The following is an 8,927-nucleotide window of genomic DNA, read 5'->3' as shown; positions in this document are numbered from 1 at the left end:
AAAATTCTGCGTTAATAGGGTCAGTTTAATTACTTTTCTAATGGAGACTTAAAGCTTAATTGCGGAGATTTCACCACTAGAGGCGCTGTAGAACAATGCACTTAAAAACTGGTTGTTGTTACACAAATAGTTTCTATGGTTAATGCAGAGTATAGTCATGCAAATTTATAAACCATATAAAGAAAGAAATGCATACAAAAATAATAAGAAATGTAGATTACAATGTAGATATTAAAACATTGAAATGCATTAAACATAATTTCAAAAAAAAGAAACATTGAGTTTTGGTTAAAACTCAACTGAAATAAATGCCAGAAATGATATGAAAAATACCAGAATACATTTTTACTACACACACTGGAGTTTGTGCCATTCACCTCGACTTTAGTATTTGGATTTTCCTTTAGCAGTTTTATGATTTCTGCTTGAACAGATTAACTGTTAAAGTCGCTTTGTTCCATTTTCATGTGATCTTATGTCAGTTTCCCAATAACCAAACAAGTGACATTACAGTATATCGTTTTACGACGGGTTTCATGATGTCGACCGAGCGGTTACTTGGGTTTACTGTGTAAATGCAATCCTGAGATTACAGCAAACTTTCGCTTTAAGAATCTGTGTTTTTGATTTCGCTCGAGTAGTACATTCAGTTTGGTACTAACTGTGTAAATAAGTGTGATTACAGTGTGTGTCACTTTAAGAGTCAGTCTTCGGATGGCTTCTTGATATTAATAGAGCTGCTGTGTCTTCCTCCTCTGACGTAATGCCCACAGCCTACAGAGAGACAGGCAGAGAGGTCCTGTCACAGCAAAGCGATAACACTAGTCTGAAAAAAAATTACAGATTTTTCAGCTTATCTACTTTTGTTTGCTGTGCCCAGCAAACCCATCCACGGCTGAATAACATAACTATACCTTCGGAATATTGCAATACCTGAGCCAAACTCACTCAGTAATGAGTCGGTATTAGCCTAGTTTCATGTGCTACCGCGAAGCCTTAACTATCTCTCTTTCCCTCTCAGACCAAAGAGGAAAAAAAAGAAAAGAAAGAGAGAGACAGCCAAGACACAGTCACCCCGTCCGACATCATCAACAAACAAAAACCCCACAAAGAGACGAAGCAGCCAGCCAAGCAGCCAGCCAGCCACCATCTTAACAGGCTGCTGAAAGAGACACACACAGAGAGAACAGAGGCTAATGCTTATTTTTGATCAACAGGTAAGCAGCACCAAAAGAAACACTTCCAGCACAAATGCACACCATGCATACAGCCCTCTCTGTTGGTGCAGAGGCATTGTAAACGGCAAAAGAAGAAGAGAGAGAGAGTGAGGGAAAGCAAAAAAATGCATCGGCGATGAACGCTTTGGAGTTGTACACGGCGAAATGCATGCTCTCGGACAAGTGGGAAGATGTAACGTGTTCGTCTTAAAAGGGAAGCCGTGTGCGATTAGGAGGCGAAATATCGCTCTGTTAGCTGTTGGTAGTTTTACGACGGGCAGCACTCGGTTTGCGTCTTATGTAACTAACGGCCTGAGCGGCGTCGGTAAGGAAAGAGGGATCTGCTGAATGAGAGAGAGGGAAAAGAGCAGCACCGCTTTGAATTCACATGGCAATTTACATTTAGGTTAGGACACCCAAACGCCACACAAATACAAATTGGGGGGCTACTGGGGAACCGCTCTGATTTTAAGACTGAGTTTGAAGCCAGCAACAAGGGGACGTGGAGTGACTTAGTCGCCTCAAGTAGGTTTGTGTATTCTCCTTTCTCAAAGTTTTGTTTCTTGATTTTATTTATTTACGTGTGTCGCGTCAAGTCACGTTAAATGACACCGATTTCCTAGAAGCCAGTGACTTGGAGTGATTTATTTATTTTTGTGTCAGCACAGGGTAACTCTTGTGTAACTACTAAAACTGCACGCTTATTGGTTATTTTCATTGATAACTTTTTTTTTCATTGCTATTCTGACTGCAAACTTGATACTCAAGTTCAGATTTCTTGCTTCTCTGAATGACGCACGTCGCAGAGACACAGAGACGGACGGAGAGAGGGGGGAAAAGGGGGTTTTGAAGCCCGAAAGATGAACGCAGTTAACTTGCTTGTTGTTTTCTGGACTTAAAGCGGAAAGAAGCGTGAGTCCACATCACAGAGATTGCGTTTATCAACCGGTTCAAAGACCGTTTGGCGCTGTTTGTTTGTTTGTTCTTATGTTGTTTATTTTGCACCTCTTTCATTGTTAGGAAACTCGCGAGCGCATGGTGGATGTGAATTGTCGTAAAGGATACCCCCCCCCCCCCCTCCTCCTCCTCTAACCCCCCCCCCTCCCCGATCATCCTCTCTCTTATCAACTTTTGAAGAAAACAAGTGCCTCTTAGCTCAAATCTTTGCGAATTTATTGGTTTCCTCGCTGTTGGACGTTTCACGAGTGATGCCGGGAAGGCATGAGTTGCATTTCCACTTAACTTTGAAAAAGTTTCCCCCCCCTCTCTTTCTCTCTCTCGCTCTTCGGTCGTAAGAAACTGTGATGTTCCTTTGAGATAAGGGGAGCTGGGTAGGCATGACAACTCTGTGGGGAGAGCAGAGTATGTGAAGCCAGCACAATGAGGCACACACTGCAAGGAAGCTTTTTACATAGTCCTTCAGCAGAGTTCTCCAGTTCTGGCCCCCAAAGAACCCCTTATGCGTGGAGCAACTTTTATTCAGCAGATAACCTCAGTGGGCTTTTTTTTTTCACCCCCCACTTCTTTTTCCTTAAAGAAAAGCAAGACCCTGAGACTTAACTGTGACACTTGTTCACAGCTGTCTGAGGTTACACTTTGTTTTTTTATGAAGCAATTAATTTATTCATTGGGCCCTTTCAAAATTGTCCCACAGCCCTTTAAATGTAGCTCCATGGCATTTCAGCGTTAAGCAGAAAATGCTTAAAAGCCACTGCAAAGACTTTAAGAGGCAATTTCAAGTTGATACCTTGAGTTTTTATTTGTATCTTAAATGCCCAACTTCTTGGCCACGACACGGTGGAAAAGTTTCACAGTCGTTTCCCTTCAACTCAAAACTGTGTGGATCGTTTGAGGGGAAAAAAATAAAATAATACAACTTGTGAAACTTTTAAGGTTTAGTTTGCATTTGCCGCAGCAGTCTGACACACGTCTGATTCTGAAACTTCAAATATTGAGCATTTGTTTGGACTTCTTCAGCAGAAAAGCCGTTCCTTCATGCACGAGCGATTGGCAGCATCGTAAGTCACACGTATTCTGTAAGATATGGGATTATGACAGATTATTTTTACTTTGGGGGGAAAAAAAAGTACATTAATGTGATTTAATCAGCTTCATGGGTAACGTTTTCTAGCAGTGCTTTCACATCTGCTTTCCAATGCATGCATGCATAACATTGGTGTTTTTTTTAACAGTTCCACAAATTCCAGTATGCGCAATCAAGTTTGTCTTCTGCTCTTTATTATTGTGAAAAAGTCTGAACGGGACGATTCAGTTCGTTTTATCACAGCACATAAATAAACTTGGATGAAGTGATTTTTATCAGAAAAGAAATCCTACTTTAAATCTTTTTTAAAGATGAAGGTAACATTTTTATGCCATATTGTGTCACTATATCTTTTTTGCTTTAGATCCGCTACACTTCAGCTTTGGGTATAGTCGCTGCAGACAGTCCAAACCCCCCCCCTCACCAAAAAAGAAAAACAAAAAACGTGTTCCTATAACCGAAGACATCGTGCATGTAAAGAGTCCCTGTCAAACTTTTTATAACTTCAACCAATGTTCTGTAAAATTAGTTAAAACACTTTATCCGCCGATGTGTCAATCCAGCTCCGTAACGTTAAAAAACTTTCTGCTCTCCAGACACTGGATATTATTGTATCGTACAGCTTTGTTCATAGCCGCTATTAAATGTCAAAACAGTTGAGAACTTCCTAAAGAGAACCCCCCCCTGCTTGTAAAACTCATTCCCGCGTGTGTGTGAGACAGAGCGGGAGACAGCGCAGCACTTTTTCCTGTGCGTCTGTATGTGCTGTGGAGACAGCCGTGGCTTCGCTCATATGGCTGCAATATGTGAAGTCTCTCTGTGGTGGAACTCGCAACAGAGAAAGTTTGTAGAGACGGGGAGAGAGAGGGAGAGAGAGAGAGCACACATGGAGCGAGGGAAGTCAGAAATGTCCTGTTCAACTAGCTGGAATGTATCTCCTGTGTTTTATTGATGGTTTGATGTTCTGTAAGACATGAGGAACAACTGTAGTGATTTTGTGGGCTGCCATGCATTTGTCTTTGGTCGTTTCAAAGCGGTGCCGCATTACATGGGGGGAAAAAAGGCCAGTGCGAAATGGAGTGTAAAGGGAGACTTTAACTTAGAGCAAGTGGGTTTTTTTGAAGTAGTGATTAAACTGGTAGACGTGTGATTGATTTTGTTGATCCAGGGAAGCTGTACAAACCTGACGCGGCTGTGAATTTTCCAAAGTAAAATCGACAATCTTGCCTACCCTAAAAAACGTTAACAGGATTGATGCAAGTTTGTAAAACTTTCAGCGAAGCCCCCGCTGTTTCTCCTCTACAGTAAAAGCTTTTTGGGGGGAAGTAAAGTATGTTTGCCCAACGCTGAGGTCTAACACTACTAAAGGGAATGCAGTGTAATCATTTGACCTCTAATCCGTTGTTGCTGTCTCTCTCCTTCTGGTCCGGACTGATGTGCGTCCTTTCTCCGAGTTTTTGCGGCATTTTGTTAAACTGTACATCATAACTAACAAAGATCTGATTGTAGTAATTTGTAATTGTAATTGTAGTTTTGTTTTAATATTGAATAGTTTAAAAAATAGATGTTGACCTGTTGACCACTACGAATCAGTCTGTGAGAACACTTTTTCTTTCACTTTTTGCAAATTTTAAAAAAATAAGGAAACTCTTTCTTAAATACTTTATGGCAAATGTTGAACTACTCCCAACACTCACTGTTTCCAATAGCAGGAAAAGATAGCATCTATTAGAGATTCAGTCGTTATTCATCTCGAGCCTGCCTGCAGTTCATTTAAAGGAAACATCCATTTGTCACTGATAGTTTACTTAAAGAAAAACAAGGCTTTCTGTAAGGCTTCTGGCTCTTTGGCTCAGAGTTCTCTAGCTAGCACATTTTTTTTGTTTTGTTTTTTTTTATTAACAACTCTTCTGTTTTGCTCATATCCTCAGGACACAATTGTTTTTAAATTATTTTACTGTGTGTGCATATTTTGGGTCTATTATTGCTTATATTCAGTGCTTGCAGCATTGGTTATACAGGGATTTGAGCTTATTCTCTCGTTGCATTTACTGGAAGTCAGTCTGGAAAAGAGTGTCTGCTAAATGCCCAAAATGTCATCCCCACTCTGTCTGTGGTTACTGCAGTCTTGTTTAGGCTTGACTTTGTCTCTAATGTCTTTGGTCTATTTTAGACTTTTAAGTCTGTCTTTTTAGACCGCCTGCTTCAGATAACGAGCACATGGTCTTGGTTTAGGGTGAAATGATTCTTTTTTCTCTCTTAGTATTTAGATTTATTTGGGGGTGGGGCGGAGGGGGGACACGAATCCTAAATATGGGGCATTTTTGCCCTCCTTTGATCTAAGATAATAAAAATCCTTCTGCCACGTTACTGTAAAGACCGATGAAGTAGTGGGGCAGAGGATTAAGACGTGTACCCGCCGAAAGTAGTGACAAAGCAGCAGTACAGCCCTGTGGTTATAAAGGCTTTCCTGTTTCCAAAAGACGCGTAACTTTTAAACTCACCGACACCATGCGGATTCCCGAGCATCACTTAAATGTCTCAACTGTGCCGTAGACAGCAGTTGTTCTAAATCTGTCTTTCCCATGATCAGACTTTAATTACGAAACCCATCTTTGGCTTGTTAGTTGTGTCAGGGCAGTTGGTAAATGAAACCTACAGGTTGAGTGAGTGGTGAGCCCTGCCTGCTTTGACTCAGCAGTATCACACTGATGCCTCCCATACACCCGTGCGTTCAGATATCAATCACATTTCATTTGAGCGTCAAAGTTGTGCAAAACGCTGTGGAACATTTGATCCAACCCTTTGATAAATGAAGTTCTAAACAAGTTCCAAGTTAAAAAACAAATAGCTCACATGCTGCTCAATAAAATATGTACATGTAGTATGGAACATTGTTAACTTTGTTCCACAAAAGTTGTTGAACATTTCAGATGTTGGAGAGATTTGACCTTATGCTTTACTCATACAGACAGTCATTGTGTGGCTTGAAAATGCTGCCTCGACTTCTACCTTTTCTCGAGGTTTACAGCAGGCGCTCCCATTGGTTTGAAGAAAAAAAAAGTTGACAGCTATATGTCATTAAGAGAGAATTGTAGCCTATAAACAGCTGTCAGTGATGCTCTGGAGAATAAGTAAAGAGCCTGGAAGTCTGATCAGGTTTACTTGAATGAAAAAGACCTTAATGTGTTTTAAATCTTGGTCCCTCAAAGACCTTTGATAACTCTGCAAAACAAGATAGGAGCAAAATGTCTTTTATTGGGACTTGCATATTCCATCAAGTTATGTACACTCTTGTGTTAAAAGTTAATATGGTAGATTTTTGTAGTTTCCTTGAGAAAGCAACCAAATAGTTTCACATGTGAAAGTTGCATAAAAGTCCAGAAAGGGTGAAAGGTGACAATTACCTGTTGCAATCAACAAAGAATAAAAGTTGTAATTGCAGTGAATCATCAGTGAGATGTCCCTTGCAAAACCAGTTTCTCCTTGGCTCTTACTGTAGTGGCTCTACAATACTTGCTGCTGTCATTGCATTTCATTTACATTCATCATTTTCTTTTGCTAACTTGATTTATTAGTGCGCAATGTGAAAAAGCAACCCGGGCCGATTTGACATAGGGTCAAGCGCGAGACGATCCATCACAGGAAACGTGCAGGTTGAGGCGTTTGTAGGTGTTTTTAGGTTTATCTTATTGTATGCACATATTAGAGGACACATTATGTAAAGCTTTGCTGCTAGTCTGTATCTTGACACTAACAGAGAGATCAGGAAGAGAAGATACGGTCTAATCACTTACAATGTGGAAACTCACATGCTTCACGTAAAGTAGTGCATTTCTATAAAATCCTTAATTTCTGTATAAAAATGTAAAGTAAAGTCACCATTGTATAAGGGACAGAGTAGAGACATCCATACTGTAATACACTGATTTAAATGTAAACATCAATTTAATTTCAAAAAGTAAGTACATGTTGTCTGCATTTAGACTTACTTTGCTGGATGATTTTGATTCAGTTTGATTCAGAACTTCAGTTGCAAACATCACAAATACAACATTACGAGTGCGTTTCTTTACTGTTTTTCTTAACGGTCTTAAGTAACGAGCATGGCCCCGTCTGTAATTCCTTGCCGTTTTCACACAGCACCCAGCAGGCAGACAGCGAAAATTAACTATGGAAATTGTGACAGTGGCATAAGTGGCAGGAATCTGAATGTGATTTATGTTGTAAGCTTCTTTGTGTTGAAGCTGAAGCGGCTGTGCAACACGCAGATGGAGGGTGCTGCACCATTTTTCTCAAGTACTGTATGCGTAATTCAGTGAGACTTTTCTCAAGTAGAAGAAGTGTCTTTTTTTTTTAAAATCAAGGAAGCTGCTTGGAAACGAGTTATCTTGCTCCGAAGGGAGGAAAGATTGATTGTGAATGAGAAAGTCATTCTATATATTTTTTCATGGCTGTAAATAAGAACAAAATCACCTGTTTTGTAGTAAGAAATTGTAAGATCAAGCTTTTTCCAGTGTTCAGGGTTGGAGATTTGCTTTCTCTTAACAAGTTCTAAAGTGGGCGGCACATTTGTGTTACAATAACTGTATTTCATGTCTCATCAGTTTTTAGTTTAGTACAATCTGGGCTAATTCGACAGATAATTTTCTGCGTGATAACTACAGTATTTTTGATGTGGTTGTTGACTGTTTACTGTTCACTATGTAGTTTTAATATGGCATCCGTTCCTGCAGCATATCTTTGCACATCTTCGCATGCTTGGCCTGCAGTATCAATAAACATTCATCTCCAGACAGTTCAGCGTTGTTGATAGATAGCTATCAGTTATTGTAGGAGCCCACTGGCGCTTATCTTCTCCTCTTGAGGTCAGATCTATCTCATTCGCTGCATGGCTATGATTGAATTGACTCACTGATTGTTTATTTCTACACTGAAGGTTAACTGTCTGCTCTGTCAACAGTCAAATCAAGAACCTGCACAACATGTACGCAGAGCTTAGATTTCTTAGCTCTTGAAGTGCCTCTTTCTGTTTCATTATCTCCAAATCTCTGCCTCCTATTTTTATTGTAATGCAAGACAAGAAGGACTGTTAGTGTCATGTGTGCCCAATCATCCTGTAATCACTGTCAAAACACTTAATTTACTTGCTTGAAGATTGCGTTTAACTTTCACTTCAGCTGACATTTGTTTGCTCTTGTGCGCTCTCTCATTCGCAATCGTGATTCTTTTGAGGTTTGATGAGGCACACTTTTCTGTGGCAGCGTTTGACGCTCGATCCAGTGCTTGTCTTGCAGTCATACAACAGTGCTGCTGCCTAATGCCTGTTTATTTTATGGATGGGTGTAATTGTATGTGTGATATACTCTTAAGCTCTCATTGCATTGACATATGCTTACAGTTTCAAGTCTGTCCAATATAAAAATTGCCATTTTGTTATACGTGAATGTGTAGTTTCTCTTCTGTGATTATCTGCAGCCAAGCAGTTTGTTTACCTTGAAAGTGTTTGCATGTCCTTGTTACTACTATAGACCTGCTGAGGAACAAACTTTACTTTTACTGTCTTAAAACTATCGGCTTGTCTCTCTCCCCTCGCACACACACACACACACACACACACACACACACACACACACACACACACACACACAAACTTTTCCTGGTAG

At 40.1% G+C, this 8,927-nt stretch overlaps 1 protein-coding gene across 2 annotated transcripts in view; it reads left to right on the top strand.

Annotated features, from left to right (window-relative positions):
• The first annotated feature begins 784 nt into the window (after positions 1-784).
• Positions 785-8,927, top strand: part of trps1 (trichorhinophalangeal syndrome I) — a 114,419-nt gene continuing 106,276 nt past the window's right edge. Inside the window, exon 1 of one of the 2 annotated variants that reach the window (XM_005728526.1) lies at positions 785-1,217. The gene's annotated coding sequence lies outside the window, so the exon portion shown is untranslated. Of the gene's footprint in view, positions 1,218-1,461; positions 1,747-8,927 lie in introns of those variants that run through there. The other variant, XM_005728527.1, reaches the window with a different exon arrangement.

The sequence above is a fragment of the Pundamilia nyererei genome, unplaced genomic scaffold, assembly GCF_000239375.1.
Source record: "Pundamilia nyererei isolate P.nyererei 1_Seehausen unplaced genomic scaffold, PunNye1.0 scaffold00028, whole genome shotgun sequence".
Taxonomy (NCBI): domain Eukaryota; kingdom Metazoa; phylum Chordata; class Actinopteri; order Cichliformes; family Cichlidae; genus Pundamilia; species Pundamilia nyererei.
This window is presented reverse-complemented; position numbering and strand designations above follow the sequence as displayed.